Source organism: Elgaria multicarinata, chromosome 12 (assembly GCF_023053635.1).
Source record: "Elgaria multicarinata webbii isolate HBS135686 ecotype San Diego chromosome 12, rElgMul1.1.pri, whole genome shotgun sequence".
Lineage (NCBI taxonomy): Eukaryota > Metazoa > Chordata > Lepidosauria > Squamata > Anguidae > Elgaria > Elgaria multicarinata.
In genome coordinates this window covers 29,442,424-29,466,120 of record NC_086182.1, presented here as the reverse complement: position 1 = coordinate 29,466,120, position 23,697 = coordinate 29,442,424, and the positions used below count along the sequence as shown (strand labels likewise).

Genomic DNA, 23,697 nt, shown 5'->3' with positions numbered 1-23,697 from the left:
TATTGGGCGGTATAGAAATAAATAAATAAATGAATAAATTTAAAGTGTCTTCCGAACCAGATGTGCATTAACACAGAGAGTGGAAGGTGGGACAAAATGGGGGGCAAATAAATCCCCCTTCCCCAGCTCCGCCATCTGCCACTGCACAGACTGTGGTAGTCGGCGGAGCCAGGAAAGGCCCCCCTCCCCCCTCACTTACCTGACTCTGGCATGGTCTGGGGAAGGGGGCAAAATGGTGGGTGAATCAAGATCCAACCTTTCAGATCTCGCTCCAGGATCTGATCCAGAGTGGGTCAGGGGAGGGTTGGATCGACCCAAACCAGTTCGGGCCCAATCTGAAAGTTATGGATTGGGCCATGAAGGGGTTCAGGGTGCTGATGCACAGCCTTACCACAAATTGGGTCTGGAGGGAAAAATACTGTGTGACAAGGCAGTAAGCCTGTGTGCACCCGTTGCTGGGGAACATGGGTGGGAGGGTGCTGTTGCACCATGTCCTGCCTTCTTGCTCCCTGGCCGACGGCTGGTTGGCCACTGTGTGAACAGAGTGCTGGACTAGACGGACCCTTGGTCTGATCCAGCAGGGCACTTCTGATGTTCTTAATCCAGAAAACACTGGGATGACAACAAACATTGTGTGGTCTGGTTTTTTTGTGAAAAGTGAGTGGCAATTACAGAGGAAAAGGCTAGTGTAGAAGCAACCCGTGATAAATAGGAAGATTTGGAGCATACTGCAGTGTGATTCTAGGTGGTACTCAAGCTAACACACTTCAGTGACTGGATGAGGCAGCCTTACCAGTCTGCCAACACATCTTTTCACACATTCAAAGTAAGTACGGTTCCACCCCCATGTTTGCTAAATTTCATTTCCAAGCAAAACTCGTGCCACTTATTTCGGATTTCCTTGCTAAATTATGTTAGGAATTGGCTTGACCCAATCACTCCTATCGCTAGAAGTAATTCATAAGTGTGATAGTTTCATTATCGGATACCTCACACTACATGCCCAGTAAAGAATGCTTTTTGCACATGATAAATAGGAGGTGCTTGCGGATGAATAATGCAATGTTACAGGAGGGTGGTGACTAAGAAATAAAGCCAGATGCTAAAGTCCTTGAATGTTGCAGCAGATGCTGCCTTTCCACTCTTCTTCAAAGAAGCAGGCAGGAAGGAGAATATGAAAGGAAGATGAAAACATAAATCTGTAGTCTGCAGGTTGTGAGCTTGAGGGAGGCCTGCTGAGGGTCAGGGATCACAAGCAATAAACTCGTCTAAGGAGCTTCCACCACAAACATTACATTGCATTTGTGTCTAAGGCAACTCCTCGCATGGACTTGGCAATGCTTGTAGGATGAAATTTAGAGGTAGCCTTTATTTTGGACCAAAGAATGGTGATCTTGAATACGCAATCAAAAGGTAACCATAAAATTCACCACTATGGCACTTGGCTCTTAAGGAACACCTGTGTATACCTTACTTGGACGCAATCGGAATACAAATCAGATCTGAATCTTAACATCTACAAGCCAGGAATCTCTGTACTCAGAGAACTTTGCAACGAGTCAAAGCAAGGCCTCTTTGTTTGTTTGCTTCCTACTGTAAGAAGGTGTTAGAAGGTGTAGCTCCAGGAGGTGGAGCCCACACAACTAGCCAAGATGTCCAGGGGACACCCTTCTTTCCAACACATGCAAGGTAGAAATAGGACTTATTACTGGACAATCCCTCTGTTTCATTCCATATGAGTGTGTTCCAATGTGTGTGGGATTCCCTGAATCTGGAAATGCGTATGAATGGTGTCTTTCTTGCCACAGAAGGAGCAACACTCAGAAGAACTGAGATCACTATTAGTAGGCATAGTTTTATATTTGAATTAGGAACTGCCTTGGGAAACCTGATAAGTCAGAAAGGGAGTATGTTAAAGAGGGATGTATGAGAATTCTGTTTCTGTTTGCAAATCACTTGAAAATGCCCCATCCCCAATCCTGAATGCGAATGGGAGTGCATTTTCTCCTAAAATTATTGCAAATTTCCAAACTTGCCTTTGCATTCACAAATGTGCACTAGAAAAACACACAACTCTCTTACAATGCATGACTTCCTTAAAATGTGCAACCTTCTGAAAATACACAACTTCCTCAAAATGCATGACTTTCTCCAGTTGCACACATCTTAAATCACCTATGCTTTCATCTACTGAGGAAGTTTGGCACAATTCGGGGGACTGTTTGTGCAAGCTTCACATCCAATAGTTGTTCATTTTGCACAATTTCCCCATTCATGCAAAATGAACAGCAATAGTGAACATGAGCACAAGTTGAGGAGAGACAAGCAGTGGGCTGATGTTCAAAGAATCTTGGCAATGAGGAGCTACCTTCCAAGAATGCTGTAAAAATCACTCATTTGCCCATCCCTATTTTTAAATGAACTCAATAAAAATCACTCAATCAACCCAGTAACCTCCCGTCACTAATATGGGGAAGATAACTTGGAGCTCCCTTCCAAGGATGATGTAAAAAATAGTAAGATAATGTCTTTGTGCAAAGTCCATGAAGGGACCCGTCATTTAGGAAAATCTTCATACATGTAGTAAATGTTTTTAAACATTATTTACTAGGGCTGTGCACGGACCCCCCGATCCGCTTCGGATCCCAATCTGCAACTTTTGGATTGGGTCCACTCCACGCCGATCCAACAGTGGTCCACTTCACTTCACTGCGGAGCTCCGGATCTAAATCGGAGCTCCACAGTGGCGGTGGCATTGCCAGGTAAGGCCCCCCTCCCTCCTCCTCCCCCCTTACCTGCGTCCATCCACTGTCCGGCGGCTGCTTCAACTGAGCCCAAGGGCTTGGTCTTCTGGTTTGAGTCCTCGGGCTCAGTTGAAGCCACTGCCAGATGGCGGACGGACGCAGGTAAGACCCCCCTCCACCTTGCCCCCTTACCTGGCTCTGCTGCCATTGCCGCACGGGCGGTGGTGGCAGGGCCAGGTAAATCCCCACTCGTGCACACCACTTACCTGGTCCATCGTGGCCCATCGCCGGCTTTACTAGAGCTTGCGGCTCAACCTGGAACTGTTAGCCCCGCTTGAAAACCTAACATTATCAATAGACTCTGTAAATAACACTCTCACTAAACCTTACAACTATTTCAAATTGTGTCCATATTGCAGATAAAGGATTAAGACTGTGGTATGCTCAAGGATGCCTTTAAAGTTCAAGGCAGAAGCATGATTTGATTGAACACACATCTGTCTGCTTCACAGCTTAGACTATAAATCGGATACCCATTTAGCTGGGAATAAAGCCCATTGAACTTAATTGGTCTTTTCTGAATAGACATGCATGCATATGATTGCACTGTACATCTCTAACCTATATCATTCCCTTGTTTGACACAGCTATTCTTGCATTGCAGAGTATTTTCTAATATACATCCAAAAATGTTTATTCATAACACCCAGCAAAATATGTATGAGTGTCTCTTGAGGGATAGCTGATGCCTTTCCCCTCTGTTTCCTGTAACATATTTCTTCACAATGAAGTAGCCCTTTGTTGTGCTTAATGTTTAATGCACTTAATATTCAGTTTGAATGGTACTTTCAGGAAACATTCGCCACTAATGGCATGTAGATTTATGCAGCACACTCTCCTGTTTCCATAGACAATTTCCACACACCCCTGCAGAGTTTTGCTTCTTTACTGTAATTCCTCTGATGTTTACTTTGTCTTAATATTCTTGCAAGGTTAAAAAGCAGCTATAGCTTGAACATCCATTATTAATTTCTCCTAAGTGCCGACAATTAATTTCTCTGAGCCAAAATTGGTACTTTTATGGTGTTTGTTATAGACTGCTCGGAAGAAAACTTTTTGATTAACTGAGTAATCACAATTTTTCTATCTGAAAAATGCATTTAAAATTCTCTGATTACTTGGTGTGAAGAGCAGAGGAGAATAGCATTCACAGCTTTGTGGGAAAATGGACAATATTGTGAACGCACTATGCCTTGCTTTTAGAAACGGACAAATCTATCAATTTTGGTTACTCTCAGTTTCTCATTTTTCCAATCTGAACTTGAAGACTATCTCAAAATTTGAGCATTTTGTTTCCATAAATGATTGCATTAAAATTCATAATTTTCATGAACACTTCCCTTAGTATATGCATTTTAATATATTTTGCTTGATTTCTAATTTTTGCAAACTTTTTTTCTACTATAATGCATTGTTTAATGTTACTTCCCTTATTTGGCAAGCATTTTTTTATTGGAGAACTCCATTGAAAATTCAGAGAAGAGCAGACTCCAAAGGATATGCAAGTTTTAGTTTCAATAGTGGTTTGAAAGTGTGAAATTAGGTAACTGGGAACAGTGAAATATGAACTGCCCTCCTCTATACTTACATCTCACATTGTATGCCTGAGATCAGGGAATAATAAGAACATAAGAAGAGCCATGCTGGATCAGACCAAGTCTCCATCTAGTCCAGCACTCTGTTCACAAGAGTGATCTCTCTCTCTCTCTCTCTCTCTCTCTCTCTCTCTCTCTCTCTCTCTCTCTCTCTCTCTCTCTCTCTCTCTCTCTCTCTCTCTCTCTCTCTCCCCCCTCTCTGTCTCCCCACAGAGACAACCATTCTGTTAATTAAGAACATAAGAAGTCTCATGATGCTGGATCAGACTGAGAGTCCATCTAGTCCAGCACTATGTTCACACAGTGGCCATCCAGCTGTTGACTAGGGACCAACAAAGCAGGACACAGGTGCAACAGCACCCTCCCACCCATGTTCCCCAGCAACTGGTGCACGCAGGCTTACTACTTCAAATACAGGAGGTAGCACACAACCATCAGCGCTAGTAGCCATTGATTGCCTTCTGTTCCAGGAATTTATCCAACCCCCTTTTAAAGCCATCCAAATTGGTGGCCACCACTACATCTTGTGATAGTGAGTTCCATAATTTAACTATGCACTGTGTGAAGAAGTCCTCCCTTTTATCTGCACTGAATCTCAGACCAATTAGCTTCATGGGATGACCCCTTTGGGTTCTAGTATTTTGAGAGAGGGAGAAAAATATCTCCCTAGCCACATTCTCCCACCAGGCATCAGTTTGTACACCTCTATCATGTCTCCCCTTAGCCTCCTTTTTTCCAAGCTAAACAATCCCACCTGGTGTAAACGTCCCTCATAGGGGAGATGCTCCAGTCCCTTAATCATTTTAGTTGCCCTTTCCTGCACTTTTTCCGGCTCTATAATAGCCTCTCTTTTTTTTAGGTGTGGTGACCAGAACAGTACACCACAGTTGTGAACCTCTGAACCAGGGGGCTCCCAGTCCTAAGTATTGAAGAAAACTGCCCTTTGCTGCTACAGGGGTCTTGGTAACACATCCATCTAACTAAACAGGCATGGTTATTATCAGGGCTGTGCTTCATATATAATAGGTAGGTACTGCACCCAGGTAATCCAAACTCCACACTAAAACTGTTGTGATCTGCATTATTAGTATTAGTATTAGTATTAGTATTAGTATTAGTATTAGTATCCCGCCTTTTGCCCAATGCTGGGCCTCAAGGCGGCCTTACAAAGTTTAAAGCATACATTTGGGGGTGGGGAACATTTAAAATACACAACAAAATTATAAGACATTAACATAGATGGAGGGCCAAATTATTCTCCAAAGGCCTGCTGGAACAAAAAAGTTTTAGCCTGCTTCCGAAAGCCCATCAAGGAGGGAGCCAGCATAGCTTCCCCGGGAAGAGAGTTCCAGAGCACTGGAGTAGCCACTGAGAAGGCCCTCTCCCATGCTCCCACCAAGCGCACCTGTGAAGATGGTGGGACTGAAAGAAGGGCTTCTCCAGAAGATCTTAAAGCACGGGCAGGCTCATAAGGGAGAATACGTTCTTTCAAATAACCTGGACCCGAGCCATATAGCCATATGCATAAATTATACGACTTGGGCAAGTTTGCATAACACCTTGATTTGAAAAATTCTGGATTATTTTCCACGTTTCTATGGGCTTTTTCATCATGGGGAGAGTCAGCAAGCTATGTGAGGGCATTGGGTTGCTGCCTTCCACTAGAAATTCAGCTCTCACTCCAGAAATTTCAGCAGGCATTGCTCACATACAAACTTCAAATGTATCTTCACATCTGTAAGGATTAAAAAAAAACCTACTTTGCCACTAATGAAAACTGAGATTCTCTGCAAACTGGATGATACATTTTTTGTATGTGTTGTTGTTTTCTGTTGGCACATATACATACAATACATCCTGGCAACTGCTATGCATAGTGAGAAAATAGCTGCTGTTCTCATTATTGCATTAAATGCACCTCTTCAGTTGTAGAGTAGATGCATGGACAAAGCCTGTCCCACTCTCTGCAGGCATGGCAAATTGCAAAAGATGTCTTTCTTGAATCATTTTTCATGAGATGCTGGAAGGCTGATCTTCCAAATCACCTGGAAAACTGCAATCACAAAACTGCCCACTGTCTTCAAAATTTAGCTGCTCCTCTCGGTCACATTCAGTGAGGGGAGATTGATTTTCTGGTATTTACCAAAAGCAGCTGGGGTTGGCACAAGTGCTCCATCATTTCAGCAGGCAGGGCAGCAAAAGGAAGGACGGTCTCTCCCCCACCTCGAGACGCAGCACACACAGAAGCAGCAAATGCTTCCGTGTCCTGTTCATCTCCCTCCATCAATTAGCCTGGAGCGGTGAAAGTTGATTGCTTCTGCCTTCCACTTCTGACATCCCAACGTTTGCAAGAGAGCCAAGGCAAACCATGATCGATTGCGGCTCTAAAACAGTATTTTCAGCATGTAATTAACTGGGCTAGCGACATCCGGAGATGGTTGTTCATTGCCGGAGTGTGGGCAAGTCTTCAGGCTCTTCTGGCAAAACAATCATGAAGGCTGCCTAAGAGCAGCCTTTTCAAACAAGCTGAGTTTACCAGCCCCAGAAATATAAAGCCGCAGTCCTGGAAGACAGATGTTATAAGTTGCCAAATCCATCAATATCACCAACCCATCATCAAAAGCTTTGCAAACACATGAAAAGAGGGGGACCAAAGGAAGTAGACACTAATTTGCACAAATTGCTGAATAATAATAATAATAATAATAATAATAATAATAATAATAATAATAATAATATCATCATAATCGTCCTCTAGATTGAGTCAGGCCAATTTACAGGAAACTGAGCCAAAGTCTGGAGGGCCAAGCTGAATACAACTCAGCCCATTTCACAAACCCGATGGATTCCTCTGACATCCCTACATGCACTAGCCTTGCTGCAAATACAGACATCAAATCTTAAGTAGGAATGCATAAGGGATTTGCTCCACTGAGATTTCTTTACAGATTTACCTGATTTACACATCCCAGAACTGAACACAGATGCAATTCGGGATGAGAAATCTGTACATTTACAGGCTTCTGATGCATTTTTGCAAAAGGAAGACACAACATGCACACATTTTAAACATATGCAGAAAACCCACCACGTGCATTTCTAAAATGAGCATAAACATGCTGGTCAAAGGAAGCATGTGTACAGAAATGTATAGATTTGAACAATGCACAGCAAAATCCATTCAGATTTCTGTGCTCAAAAAATAAAAATAAATAAATTTGGGGGGAAATGGTGTAGGGAACTGGGATGGGACAAACTTGGCAGAAGAAAACAGACAACCTTGGTGGGACTGAGCTCCACATTTCTGCCCATCCCTAATCTGAAGAGAGCATGTGTTTCCCCAAAGCAACAACTTACAGTATCCGTCATCATCAACATCATTAATGATGATGATGATAATTCTATACCCCACCATTTTTTCCTCTTTCAAGGATCCCAAGAGAAATTACACACACTCTCAGTCCACTGCTGTAACCACTACACCATACTGGCTGTTTACTATGCAGCTGCTTCTCGCCAGCTGGCTCCAAAATCCAAGGCTTCTTTCTCTGCTCAATTACAAAACCATACATCCCTAGCCAAAGTTGACTACCTGTGAAACCCTGTTCATTGTGAATGGCCAAACCTTAAAGAACGATAATCTGTGCTTCATTACAATATAGGGGGAATTAAAAAAAAATGGATAAGGAGAGACTGACCGCTCCTTAGTGGAGATGGGGTCAGGGAAAAGTGAAAGATGAATGGTAAGGTGAGCCTCTGCAGGTTCCAAAAGGGATTGATAAAAAAAAAAAAAAGATGTTGAGGAACTCACTGCCACAAAATGTAGTGATGGCCACCAATTTGGATGGCTTTAAAAGGGGGGTGGATAAATTCCTGGAGGAGGAGAAGGCTGTCAACAGCTACTAGTCCTGATGGTTGTGTGCTATCTCCAGTATCCGAGGCAGTAAGCCTATATTCACCAGTTGTTTGGGAACATGGGTGGGAGGGTGCTGTTGCACTGTGTCCTGCTTTGTTGGTCCCTGGTGAATAGCTGGTTGGCCACTGTGTGAACAGAGTGCTAGACTGGATAGACCTTGGTCTGATCCAGCAGGCCTCTTCTTATGTTCTTAAGGTCTTGATTAATTTGTTGATTCATTCAGAGCATTAATTCATTCTTCTACTTAAGCTACAGTACTTGCAATGAAACATCATCAGGGGGAGGGGGATAAAGGAAAAGAAAATAACCCTGCCAAACTTTCCATATCATGTTATGCTGGGATCTCTCTGCAACATTCTAGTGAAGGAGTGTTGCTAGGCAACAAACCCACTCCCCTCCCCACTTCTTCTTTTTTCAGCAAAAGCAAAACGATAGGAGGAATCTGTCCTAATGGTGATTCTACAGAGTGGCCACTGTTGGAGAATGATGTCCCCATGGGGGATAATGGGTCAGTTCTTTGTATTCTAGAGTTTCTTTTATCCTGACAGAGAGATGTTATCCTGCTCTTACCCAAGTTGTCCCAGTCACTGTTATCACCAGATGCTTCAGAGTCCGATAACGGCTTGCTAAATGTTGGAAACTATAGTAACAAAGAGATTTAGAAGACCAAGCTGGGATCAGACTCATCAGTTAGAGGCAGTTTGTAAAGGAGGTTATCTCTGTGCGTAGTGCAAAGCAGAAGCTGTTTCCATGGGGGATGGATGTGCCATCTTGGTAATTTTAACTTGCCTTGTGCAATCATGGGGGCATGGGCAGGGGGATGTTCAACTGCTCTCCTGAACATTTAGTGGAAAGACAGAGTGCTGGTTAGAGATTAGTTCAGAATGCCCTAGAGGGATTTTGCAAGCCTGAACTGCTTGGATTCATTGCCTGAGTGGAAACATCAGTGGAGTCTTGTGGCTCCTATGTCAGAGGGTTGGAAAATCCCCTCTAGATTTTAGTCAGAATGCTAAATGAGCTTCCCAAGGTGCCAAACCCATTTTGAAGATAGGTTCAGCACTTTGGACAGCTTCTTTGGAGTTCTGACTGGTTCTGGCTGAAACCAGAGTAGATTCACTGAACTACTGACATTGGTGTCATCAGCCTCCATAGGAAACCACATCAGGTGTGATGTACACTGTTTGTTGTTTATTCGTTCAGTCACTTCCGACTCTTCGTGACTTCATGGACCAGCCCACGCCGGAGCTTTTTGTCAGCTGTCACCACCCCTAGCTCCCCCAAGGTCAAGTCTGTCACCTCCAGAATATCATCCATCCATCTTGCCCTTGGTCGGCCCCTCTTCCTTTTGCCTTCCACTTTCCCTAGCATCAGCCTCTTCTCCAGGGTATCCTGTCTTCTCATTATGTGGCCAAAGTACTTCAGTTTTGCCTTTAATACCATTCCCTCAAGTGAGCAGTCTGGCTTTATTTCCTGGAGTATGGACTGGTTTGGTCTTCTTGCAGTCCAAGGCACTCTCAGAATTTTCCTCCAACACCACAGTTCAAAAGCATCTATCTTTCTTCGCTCAGCTTTCCTTATGGTCCAGCTCTCGCAACCATAGGTTACTACGGGGAATACCATTGCTTTAACTATGTGGACCTTTGTTGTCAGTGTGGTGTCTCTGCTCTTAACTATTTTATCAAGATTTGTCATTGCTCTCCTCCCAAGAAGTAAACATCTTCTGATTTCCTGGCTGCAGTCAGCGTCTGCAGTAATCTTTGCGCCCAGAAATACAAAGTCTGTCATTGCCTCCACGTTTTCTCCCTCTATTTGCCAGTTATCAATCAAGCTGGTTGCCATAATCTTGGTTTTTTTAAGGTTTAACTGCAACCCAGCTTTTGCACTTTCTTCTTTCACCTTCGTCATAAGGCTCCTCAGCTCCTCCTCGCTTTCAGCCATCAAAGTGGTGTCATCTGCATATCTGAGATTGTTAATATTTCTTCCTGCAATTTTAACTCCAGCCTTGGATTCATCAAGCCCAGCATGTCACATGGTATGTTCTGCATACAAGTTGAATAGGTAAGTTGAGAGTATACAACCCTGCCGTACTCCTTTCCCAATCTTAAACCAGTCCGTTGTTCCATGGTCTGTTCTTACCATTGCTACTTATTTGTTATACAGATTCCTCAGGAGGCAGACAAGATGACTTGGTATCCCCATACCACCAAGAACTTGCCACAGTTCGTTATGATCCACACAGTCAAAGGCTTTAGAATAGTCAATAATACAGAAATAGATGTTTTTCTGGAACTCCCTGGCTTTCTCCATTATCCAGCAGATACTGGCAATTTGGTCTTTAGTTCCTCTGCCTTTTCTAAACCCAGTTTGTACATCTGGCAATTCCCGCTCCATGAATTGCTGGAGTCTACCTTGCAGGATCTTGAGCATTACCTTTCTGGCATGTGAAATAACCTACATGTATAAATACATTGTTGAGAGTATGGTTCAGCACCTTGGATAGCCCCTTTAGAAGCCTAGCTATTTCTGTCTGAAACACAAAATGGATTCACAGCCCCACCAAAATTGGACCCACTAGTCTCTACTGCCTTTGGCCGCTAGTGACTCCTATAGTTCCTCTATGACTCCAGCTTCTACTGAGCCAAAGACGGGAGTGGGATACCAGAAAGGGTTAAGGGACCACTCTCTCATTCCAAACCAACCTCATATGTTTGGTTTTGTCAGTAGAGTCTGTTGGCTTTTTAGAATCATAGAATCATAGAATCATAGAATAGCAGAGTTGGAAGGGGCCTACAAGGCCATTGAGTCCAACCCCCTGCTCAATGCAGGAATCCACCCTAAAGCATCCCTGACAGATGGTTGTCCAGGTGCCTCTTGAAGGCCCCTAGTGTGGGAGAGCCCACAATGTCCCTATCCATCATGATCTGTGATCCATCATGATCTATGATCATGATCCCTATCCATCAGAACAACTTAAGGTGTGGCAACTGGGGGGGGGGCAGTCTAATTCCATTATAGAAATTATTATGAAAGGACTTGAAAATAAGACAGATAGTAAACTAATGAGAATATACAAATTCATATTGCAGCCAGACGTTGTATATAGTAGGGATGGATGAATCACTGTATCACCAGTCAGTATAAGTTTTGAGTTCATTTAATCATAAGTCTATTTTGCATGTATTTAATCATAAGTCTGTTCTTCCTGGTTTCTGCATCAGTCAGCTACTTTTAAGAAAAGTATAAAGGTTTGCACTAATTTTCATACACAACTTTCCCTAATATTTGTACACAACGTGCCCTAATATACACATGTTTGTCTGAAATGTTTGAGCTGGGAAGTACATCAAAGAATTCAGAGAGGGGTACAATCTGAAGGATCATGGTGTTCCACTCTGCATATTAGCTTGGGAAGTGTGAATTAGATTGGTTCTCCCCCATCCATAGTACACAGCTGTGGGTGTCGGATCTCCAAACTTTTGCCATAGAGCTGAACTGGTGGTGAAAGGGACAACTGAAATGGTTAAAACCAATGGCCTGGTTCAGACAACATGCTAGATGCTGCTGCTTAACCACAAAATGCATTAATGCATTCCCTTAACCATTTTGTGCTTAAGCAGTATGGTTTAGCGTGTCATCTGAACCAGGCCAACGTAGTTAGAGGGCAGGAGCACTTTCTCTTTGAGGAAAGTCTAAGTAATGTGGGCTTTTTTAGTTTGGAGGAGGAGGAGAAGGAGAAGAAGAAGAGACCAAGGGGAAGCATGATACAGCTTTATAACATGATTACAAAGAAGATTCAACAATTTTAATAAAACCTTGCTAGTTTAATTCCATAGTTTCGACTATCTCATGTTGCTTGAACTCCACAATGCCAAGAAATTGGAAGCTAAAAATGTTGACAAGAACACTGGAATTCTTCTCAAAATACTGCAGTACTGGCATTATTCAATTTTCAGAGTGAAACTGAGTGTGCCTGACATAATTTTGCCAGTAGCTGCTGCCTTAGGCTTTCATGGGGGAGAAACACCTTGATAAGTTTTAAACCAACTGCTCAAAATTACACCAAATCAATGAAAGTTGCATCTCCTCAACAAGCCCGAATAAAGTACAGCAACTGTTCCCCTGCAGAATTGGAAAGAAATGTATGATATACCAGGCTGCTGCTTGGAGAAAAAAAAGAGATATGTGTCAAATTTCAGCACTTTTTAAACTTTCTTTACCTGTGGCAATGTGTATCAGGTAGATTATGGGTGCCTCGTTCCGATTATTAGCACAACAGGGTGTAATTTTCATAAGTACTAGAATTTCTAGGGTTAGAAGGTGTGGTGATCGCCACCGGCTAAAGCCTCTGTTGCTGTGATATGCTGTTGTTGACAGTGAGGATTCACTTCTACACCTTTCTGATTGCAGTATCGTTGTTTTCTACTATGTGAGCCCGCTGAATACCATTGCAAAGTGCATTGTATTTTGTCATATGTTGCCTGCTATCACAGAAGCAGCAGCGGCGACAACAACATAAAGAGCCCTTTTCTGGTGTTTCATCTGAAGTGAGAATAAGTCAATGGCTGGCGCCAATGTTCTTCATGCTTCAGCACGTGCTCAATTCAAACTACAGGTCCCATCAAAAACGAGTGCCATCCAGAGCCTCCGTAAAGGCGTGGTGAAACACCAATATCTTGTGCCTGCCTTGTCCCAGGAGGAGACAGCCCATCTTTTCAGAGATGTGATTGCTTTGTTCCAATATCAACACCAGGCAGGCACCAGCAAGTGCTCTGATATGTCCCTGGTTGATACTATCAGAGAAACAGCTGGGTTTTCAGATACTAAATGTCAGCTGAAAAGGCTTGAATCATGCCAACATTTCAGTGCCAATTTTTATTTTTAAAAGAGACTCGCTGTTTTACTCTCCCAGGGACTCTTCCTGAAGCTGCAGTCACAATGGGAGGATGAGCAGAGCTGTGGCAGAACCAGCCAGATGGCATGACACTCCCCCCCCCCACACACACACATCAGCTCATTTTGGGAGGAATTCTTGTTAACCAGCAGCAAAGCCTCCAACAGGAGTTCCTGCAAGACAACGGCTTATTCACCACAGGCACAGACAGCTTGAATAGATAGTTCCTTTCCCCAGGGAAGCAAGAAAACTTCAAAAGAGAATTTGCAGCACTCTCAGCAAGCCAGGGTGGGCCCAAATCATTTTGCTTCCCGAGGCAAAAACTAAGGCCACGTTCTCCATGTTCTCCTTGCACACCATGTACAAATTCCAACTGGATGGGCAGTTGACCGTGTCCTCGGCTAAACCCAAAGCCCACGGACTAGGTTAGGGAGGCAGAACAGGGTGTGTGGCACAAAAGCTCTGCAACATTTTGCTGCCACTTCCTAGCTTCTGCCACCTGATTGAACTGCCTCACTTTGCCTAACAGCAGGGCCGGCCTTGCATCAAGCTGCAGTATTTATTTATTTATTTATTTATTTATTTATTTATTTATTTATTCCATTTCTACCTCACATTTCCTCCTTTGGATTCAATGACATTCCCAGGTAGTCTCCCATCCTAGTATGACCAGACCCAGATTGACTTAGCTTCAGCAAAATTGGTGCCTTGTGTACCATCAGGCCAGGATTATTTGGAGGAAGCCATGGCTATTAATTTGGGAAGAAGAAGAAGAAGAAGAAGAAGAAGAAGAAGAAGAAGAAGAAGAAGAAGAAGAAGAAGAAGAAGAAGAAGAAGAAGAAGAGGAGGAGGAGGAGGAGGAGGAGGAGGAGGAGGAGGAGGAGGAGGAGGAGGAGGAGGAGGAGGAGGAGGAGAAGAAGAAGAAGAAGAAGAAGAAGAAGAAGAAGAAGAAGAAGAAGAAGAAGAAGAAGAAGAAGAAGAAGAAGAAGAAGAAGAAGAAGAGGCGGCGGCGGCGGCGGCAGTGGCATTGACAAACAGGACATGCCAGCAGCGTACCCCACTGCCCCAGTTCAAAGTACATCAGATTTATTTAAAGCAGGTGATGAGAGGTGTTTCAAAGCATCTCACAGAGAACGGGAGCTCAGCCATGGTGTTTCTCCTCAGATGTTTTCTTTCCCATGGAAGTTAGTCTTAACATTAGAATTTCACTGGGAGAAGAACAGGCCAGGAGTAGGGCCAATGAAGCACAGTGAGTGACTCATGGTAGAATATAAATGGGGAGGGGGCATTGGGGCTTAAATCTGTCAGCAACTCACCTCTTCTGCCTGTCCCTGGAAAGCATGATCCATAATTCCTGATACATGTGGATAGATTGTCCAGACTGATTCCTGGTGATGAAGCATTCTGCCCATTTTCAGAGGATCTCTCTCTCTCTCTCTCTCTCTCTCTCTCTCTCTCTCTCTCTCTCTCTCTCTCTCTTTAAGTGGTGGTGCCCTTGCACTTAAAGCAGTCCTTTGAGCAGTGAACCAATGTCAGCCTTATCTGCCAGATCCCTGAAACATCAAGCACAGCTTCCAATAGCCCTGTAGTTGCCTCTGCCACTACACCTATCACCAGACGGCCACTGCAATGGAAGTGCTCCATTTACTACCCACTTGGGATGCCGTGAACAGAGCAACCCCAACAAGCATTTCTACACAGCTGTCAAGGGTAGGCATGGCTGAGTCCCAGTAGGCACCCGCTTTCAAGAGGCCCCTGGCATTGCTATTCCTCTTCAACATGGCAACCTGCTTGCTCACCTGCCTCTCATTCTTGCTGAGACAATGGGGGCAGGGAGAAGAAAGAGCAGAAGATGCCACTGAGGATTTGCCCACTGGCTCTCTGCCTGTCAAGCAAGCAAGGTGTAGCAATGATGGGGATGAAGAGCTGGAGGAGCTGGTGACAAGGGCAATGAGAAGGTAGATTGACTGAGGGAGGGAGGCCATTGAGGTTGTCTTCCCAAGGAACCTGAAAAACCTGGGGCTGGCACTGAACTGTGGGCATCGATGAACAGCCAAGTTGAAACCTATTTATTCTTGTCAGTAACATTGACTCCCCTGTAGCTTGTGATGGCCATGGAGAGCGAAGTGGCAAGCTCAACCATTGGAGCAATTTGCACTTGATCAACACCCTCCCCTCCCATGCAATAGACTTCATTTCAGCACTGGGCTTGATTTGATCTGTCAATAATCTCACTCCTATTTCTCCTCTCTATTTTGTTCCGGGCTCCTTGGCGGCCTGGTTGCCAAGTTGCTGACAGTTGCTGACAGTGGTGCAGACAAGCTGGTGGAGTGCGGCAAGAGACCTCTCATTCTTAATCACCCCCTGCTGGACATGCACTGCTCACTTTTCATTCGAGGAGAGAAAAGAAGCACTTCCAATCAGGCGGAGAACACAAGGGGGATAGATGCCGGTTGATGTTATGCAGGGAGGCAAAAGGGAAGGGCCCCTTTGGGTCTCCAGAGAGAATCCCCAGCCTTGGTCTGTCGTCTGTTATTGTTGCAGGGATTGCACTCAGACAGCACAGTCTCCTGGCTAGTTTCAGATTTTTGCAGGCACTGGGGAAAAGAGCTCCTGAGTCCACTCTCTAATGGATGTAGCCATCATATATCCAGAAATGGCCTGGTACATCGCCAGCGTTCCGCAAGTGGTAAATTGCCAGGGCAGCGAATCAAAAACTGAACATTTTGTCAAGCTGGTTTGCAAACCGTCTTGATGGCAATCAGCCATGCGGCAGCCAAATGCTCGAGCAGGGGGTCCTGGTTGTGAGGAAATAATATGAGCATCATATAAGCCTGTGGTGACCAACTAGCAAACCCCAAGGCAGCGTCCAGATACTGTCCCAATGTTATGTTGCCTGTCTACGTCTGAGCAGATGAGAGTGAGCACAGCAAGCTTCCGTTTCCATCCCAGCAGAAAATAGTGCACTCTTCCCCACGTGTTCTCATCAACTATACCCTAAGAAGTTCCTTCTTTCTGAGGCATACAGCTTTCCAAGACTTGTTTGCTAGGCTGGTGCACATCCACACTGTGAAATTACCCTAATCTAATTGAAACTGGTTAGGCTTTTCTTTAAATTTGCCCAAGAACACCACCACCCTGAAAATCCTCCTTCAACTTCATTTGGGGTGGAATTCCCTGAAAACTTGTGCAAACCCTCCTGGGAAGTTCTCTGGTTTCACCAAAGCACTTGCGCTTCTCCTTTGGGAGTTCTCGGATATTTTTGCCTGGCCAAACACCTCTGAGTTCACCCTGAATTTGGTTTTAGGGAAAATTCAGTGGCAACTCTAAGAATGGCCCCTTCCTGATATAAACATCTAAGTGCCGTGTTAAGTTCTCATTGCTGGACTTGATCCCTTTTCATGCAAAGCAGCCATTGAGAGAATTTCAGTCTCGGTTGACCTTGCCTGCATCTTTATGCAAAGCGGAGGATGGCTGCAGGAAAGAAGCTCTCCTGCTTCCTTTGACTGATGCACCCATGCCCTGCGATGACCCTCAGCTCATCACATGCAACTGCCAATATCATTAGAGTTCATAAGAAGTGACCCAATGCAATTTAAAACCCTGTTGCCGTCTATGACTCCATGACCCTAGTTGTTGGTAATCTCCATGCAAACTCAGAACATGCTGTAGAGGTCTTTCTAAATTTAGCTGGAAAGGCACCTACCATTAACTTTCAACATTCAGAGGGTCAAGTAGCTTTTGGAAGTGACAAGCAAATGCCCCACAAGAGGAGAAATCCTGAAATCAGTCTTAATTAAAGGGGTCAGTTATCCAGGTTTTGAGCTTATTCAGAGTGAGGTTTTCTGGATTAAAAGAGAGAGAAAATCACACCACTTTTAACCACACTGTCTGACAGTACAGACTCCTTTCACCTTTCATTTTGTTGTTTACTCGTTCAGTTGCTTCCGACTCTTCGTGACTTCATGGACCAGCCCACGCCAGAGCTTTCTGTCGGCACCCCTAACATCCCCAAGGTCAAGTCTGTCACCTCCAGAATATCACCCATCCATCTTGCCCTTGGTTGGCCCCTCTTCCTTTTGCCTTCCACTTTCCCTAGCATCAGCCTCTTCTCCAGGGTATCCTGTCTTCTCACTATGTGGCCAAAGTACTTCAGTTTTGCCTTTAATACCATTCCCTCAAGTGAGCAGTCTGGCTTTATGAGTATGGACTGGTTTGATCTTCTTGCAGTCCAAGGCACTCTCAGAACTTTCCTCCAACACCACAGTTCAAAAGCATCTATCTTCCTTCACTCAGCTTTCCTTATGGTCCAGCTCTCGCAGCCATAGGTTACTACGGGGAATACCATTGCTTTAACTATGTGGACCTTTGTTGTCAGTGTGGTGTCTCTGCTCTTAACTATTTTATCAGGATTTGTCATTGCTCTCCTCCCAAGAAGTAAACGTCTTCTGATTTCCTGGCTGCAGTCAGCGTCTCCAGTAATCTTTGCACCCAGAAACACAAAGTCTGTCACTGCCTCCATGTTTTCTCCCTCTATTTGCCAGTTATCAATCATAGTATGCTCATTATCCTTAAAAGGTTTAGTAGGTATCCTCAGTAAAAAAAAAAAAAATCTAGGAAGAGGCTGATTTCCAAAGCACTTTGGGTCTTCTCATGTCCCCAACTTTCCCATCTTTGCCCTGTCTGCATTAGGGCATTTCCATCTTGTGGTTTCTGAAGATCTACCTATAATCCTGTTGTATCAATGGACCCTCTCTGGGGTTAACCTGGAGCAAAGATGGACAGCATGCAACATGGTAATTGTAATGTCAAAAGAGGCTTGAATGATTGGCTGGGAGGTCTAGGTTTGCAGAGTGGCCCGAAGCACCAAGGACTGCAGCATGACATAGTGATAATCCCCTTTCAAAGCCATCCAAATTGGGGACCATCACTACATCTTGTGGTAGCAAATTCCATAGTTTGACTATGAGTTGTGTGAAGAAGACCTTCTGTTGATCTGTCCTGAATCTCCCACCAATAGCTTCAGGGGATGACCTCGGCTTCTAGTATTTTAATAGAGGGAGAAAAATATCTTCTCAAACCCAACAAGCAAGGGGAGGGGGGGGAAACTATTCCAGCCTTCCTCAAGCTTCAGATGTATTGGACTACTATTCCCATTATTCCCAACCAACATTTCCTAATTGCCTTGCTAGAAAACTTTCTCTTGCATAGGTTACATGACCACTGAGTATGCAAACTGCTATTGCTACAGGCTAATTAATTACAGACTGTTAGAGCAACACGACAATGGAATCAGTTACCTAGGGAGGTTGTGGGCTCTCCCACACTAGAGGCGTTCAAGAGGCAGCTGGACAACCACCTGTCAGGGATGCTTTAGGGTGGATTCCTGCATTGAGCGGGGGGTTGGACTCAATGGCCTTGTAGGCTCCTTCCAACTCTGCTATTCTATGATTCTAATGAATGCTTCCTGTTCCTCTCTCTCTCTCTCTCTGTACATAAATCGTACCCCTTTGTTAACAAGAAATGCAAATCCCACCAGTTCCTTGCAATCAAGTTCTCTCCACAGAAGCTGCTGCCTCTATGGAATCATGAAAGAAAAGAAAAGAAATGGCCATTAATAACCATTACAGGCATTGAAACGGAGGAGAGGGCAGCTAAAGGAGAGGGCATAAAATAACCCTCCCTGGCAGGGGGCAGGCAGGGAAGCCCAGGCAAAAAGGGACATAATAATGTGTTATTATTTGAGATGCATCATTGCTCAGCGGTGGACGCAGGCCTCCAAATTTTATCACTTTGTTTGCTTTTAAAAGCCCCTCCCGCCCTTTATCCGCACAAAGCTTTTTCGCGGGAAGGGGGAAATGGGCACCCGTGGCTCGGTGTAGCGGAGGGCAAGGAGAGGTCTCATTACTTCCCATCAGAGACAAAATTAAGTCAGTCCCGCCTGGGCCCCATATGGAGAAGTGGCCACAGTTTTGTATAGAAAGAAAGAAAGCCAGCAGCAGCTTTTCTGTCGATCACTCGGTGCCGCCCCAAATAGCACAGCCTCCTGACAGCTCTCCATCAAAACACAAATGGGAGGAGAAACAGCAACAACATGGGGAACAAGAGGCATAGTTCTACTGGACACAGTGGGCAGCTGTCCTTTCAATGGCAGAAAAGAAAACCATAAGTCAGGAAAAAAACGTAGTGGAGGATAACATGACATTTATATCCAAATTTTTAGGGAATATTCCATGGCAGGGAAGGCACAAGACTCATCATGGGAGCCCATGGATTTCCATTTCCAAGTGCAGAGGAACAACCCATAGTGAGGCGGGCAATTGCTCTTGACGACCCTATTTCTCCATGAACCTGTCTCCTCCTAGGATGTGTGTCAACTTGACCCGGAAGAGATCAAAATGGTAACTTTTCTTCACTGCAGCTCTTTCTTTCCTTCTAACAACCCATCACCAACATCAAAGACAGGCCTGTATTCTCACAGGATTGCCAGCGGGTAGATTTGGACAACTGGGAGTCACATGCTGGTCATGAAAGGCCTTTACTGCATGTGCCGACATTTGGGCAGCCTCCCATCTCCTGGTTAAGTGCTGGTGTACATGTTTAGCAGAATCATCTGATGCTGCTCCTTCCGGCTGGACATCAGGAAAAACTTCCTGACTCTTAGAGCAGTATGACAATGGAACCCATGACCTAGGGAGGTTGTGGGTTCTCCTGCACTAGAGTCCTTCAAGAGGCAGCTGGACAGCCATCTGCCAGGGATTCTTGAAGGTGGATTCCTGCATTGAGCAGGGGATCGGACTCAGTGGCTTTGTAGGCCCCTTCCAACTCTACTATTCTAGGATTCTACGATTGTGGCACTTAAGACTGCAGGTTGGGGATTGATTGCTTGTATGAATGCTCCTTCATCACAATCCATATAAAAACTCTGTACATATAGAAAATAAACATAGTTGTTTAGTTTGGCCCTAAGCCCAATGTTACTTCTCCTTTCTCTTCCCTGAATTGTGCCTTGGTATAGCTGGCAGAAACAGGACACTGCTGGATCAGACCATGTGGTTGTGGTTATTTTACCTCCACACCTGGCCCCTCAGCTTTCTCCACAATTCCCTTTGCTCCCACAAGAGTGGGGAGTCCATTAAGTGCCATAGATGCCTAAATGTGGCTTAGGCCATAGCTAGACCTAAGGATCATCCAGGGGTCAAACCTGTTCATCTAGGTGACACACAGGGGATCCAGTGCTCAGGCAGGGGTGAACCCTGGATGATCCCAGGATAAACCTTAGGTCTAGCTGTGGCCTGAGTCAGGCACATGGGCTCAAATTGGACTTACAGGACCTCAGATTGCTCCAAGCAGACAACTTGCTCTGACCAGGTCTACCAGACCAGGGCCTAATCTACACCAAGCATGATATTCCACTATGAAAGCAGTATATGGCATGTGTCAATGGGCCCCAATGGTTGTCAGTGCACTTCAATTCCACTATAAAGCCGTACTGTGGCTCCTGCCTTTTATATACCACTTTCATACCACTTTTGTAGTGCAATATCCTGCTTGGTGTAGATTAGGTCTAAGAGCTCCATCAGATGGGGGAAATCACTGTTCCCTACCGCCGCTCCTCCACCCCCGCTCCTGTCCCACAATACTTCCTCTTTCTTCCTGGAGAAGAAAGAGGAAGTAAACAAAAACCACATGGCCCATTCAGGGGCCGTTTTTAATCAAACCGCTTTCCCTGCACATAGCAGGAAATGGTGGCACATTCCGTTTCCTTCCCAAGAAAGTCAGATTTTTGGAGGGTCTATTTTGTCATGGGAAGAAGGAGCAGAAGGTGCACAGGAGATGGACATCATCATCTAAAGGATATGTGAAAAACCGTGAATGGTCAGTAGTGAGCATATGATAAAACACTCTTCTGATGAACCCCTAAACCTCCATGTCTCTGCCCATTGCTGATGAGTGGAGAGCCTTAAAGGACTACTCCTCTGTTCTGGAACTTAGCATTCCGGTGCCCAGGACTTAGCCCCTGCCTTGTGTGTCATTGACATAGTTAGGCAGGCACTGGGAAGAGTGGTGACTCTAATTTAAAGGGGGCTAGCTCTTCAGGGGAATTGAGCTCGGGGGGCGGGGGGAGAGTGCTGCTTCTGCATGTCCCACTTCAGGAGGCTCTACCTTGAAGGACTTCTGGCCTGGAAGTTCAGGTTTAGAATCAGGATTATGTTCTGGCTTCAACACTTCTACAGCTCAGCCCATGGGTTTTTCTGATCCAGCTGGTTCTTCCTCCTCTGTTTCAGAGTCCAGGCTGCTGCTCTGGATCAGGGTCATGACAGGTAGGAGGGATCTTCTTCCCCCTCATCGGAGGGGGATTTCACATGACATAGGCTTATTCCCCAGAATATCTTCTACATCTCTCTATACAGACTGTGTGACTGATAAGTAATTACATGAACCTATTTATTAACCACCCATGCCAAAGGCACAAATCCCTTTTCTTAATGGTTTCTGTTTATTCTTTACTGATAACAGCACTACATGGATTGAAGTATTAACAAAAAAAATATTCATAACAAATACTCTTTAAATCATAATTTTGTAGGGGCAAATATACCTTGAATGGGCTCCATATCTTATCATAGAATCATAGAATCGCAGAGTTGGAAGGGGCCTACAAGGCCATTGAGTCCAACCCCCTGCTCAATGCAGGAATCCACCCTAAAGCATCCCTGACAGATGGTTGTCCAGCTGTCTCTTGAAGGCCTCTAGTGTGGGAGAGCCCACAACCTCCCTAGGTCACTGGTTCCACTGTCATACTGCTCTAACAGTCAGTAAGTTTTTCCTGATGTCCAGCTGGAATCTGGCTTCCTTTAACTTGAGCCCTTTATTCCGTGTCCTGCACTCTGGGAGGATCGAGAAGAGATCCTGGCCCTCCTCTGTGCGACAACCTTTTAAGTATTTGAAGTGCTATCATGTCTCCCCTCAATCTTCTCTTCTCTAGGCTAAACATGCCCAGTTCTTTCAGTCTCTCTTCATAGGGCTTTGTTTCCAGACCCCTGATCATCCTGGTTGCCCTCCTCTGAACTACCTTGATTATCCTCACCTTCACACACACACACACACACACACACCTCTCTTTGCTACCCAAGCTGAAACAATTTCCAAAGAATACTTTTGTCATGTAACACCATAGTCATTTATCTGGAAATTTGGACTAGAACTAGTGAGCCTACAGCACCCGGTATTCCCAGGTGGTCCCCCATCCAAGTACAAACCAGGCCTGATACTGCTTAGCTTCCGAGACCAGACAAGATTGGGCGTGTTCAAGGTAGTATGGCCATAGGCGTACTTGTGAGCAGAGGCAGCTGATGCCCTTGTAGAAGAACAGGAATCTAGAGTCTGAACCATAAAATGATTGTTCACACGGTCCATCTGATTTATGAAGTTTTTGCTTAATGCTTCTCTCCCCACACACCCATCCCAGCAGGAACCGCTTAACTATTTTGAAATAAATGCACAAAGATGATATTTATTTATGAGTTTTTAATGATGCCCAATAAAAATAATTGGTACCCTCTTAATTAAGACAAGTCAAATGAATGAATATCTGAGACACATTTCTGGTTAGATAAATAATACAGGGTTATGTTGCTCTAAGACAGCATTTAGCTGTCTATTAATAGCTTTTTGAGGACAGAGTTCATAAAAGTCCTGGGAAGAATTATAACACTCAATGCTGAAACATGAAAGAAGTCACATTTGCTTTTTCATTTTCATTTTTATTTTTTTTACCCAAATTGACGGGGCTTATCTGACAATATTATTGTATAGCTCATGTTTTATATCACCATCAAATGAGTGTTTTGCTTGTCATTTCCAGTGTATAACAACTAGAGGATCTCTCTTTCACACATACACATACACTCACAGAGACTTAAGAATTGGATGCTTTGGTGTGAAGAGCTGACAAAGGGCCTATATAATCAGGATTCAGGCTTGCAGCTGAATTGAAATGGGGGACCTCTGAGTGATAAGAGGGGGAGACTCAACTAATATACATCACTGGTCAAGCACTGAACAAAGATGGATTCAATTAGTTTCCACCACTCCACAGGGCTGCTGGTAAAGTGGAGTTACAGACAGAGACACCACTGAGATCTGGGCTCATGTACAATGCAGTAGTGGAAGAGAGAGAAACATGTTGACCCCAAACTACCTGGGGAAAACCAATAAGCAACTTATGAAAGAAACCCCCATAGGCTCAAATGAGACGGAAAATTGCACTTACATTTCCTATGGGACACGGCACATGCTATATCTTCTCCCTTACCTAGGAAAACAAACTGTTGTCCAAAAGTGCACTACAGGGGGAAATTACTACAACGTAAACCCCATATAAGCCTACGGAAAACACACACACACCAAACAATACCAGTGAAACTCCTTATCAAAATTTTAACCTCTATCTGGGATAGTTTAGGTATAGTGAAAATTAGGGCTGTG

At 44.5% G+C, this 23,697-nt stretch overlaps 1 pseudogene; it reads right to left on the bottom strand.

Annotated features, from left to right (window-relative positions):
- Nucleotides 1-22,420: 22,420 nt before the first annotated feature.
- On the bottom strand, nt 22,421-22,539 carry LOC134407707 (5S ribosomal RNA; annotated as a pseudogene).
- Nucleotides 22,540-23,697: the final 1,158 nt, after the last annotated feature.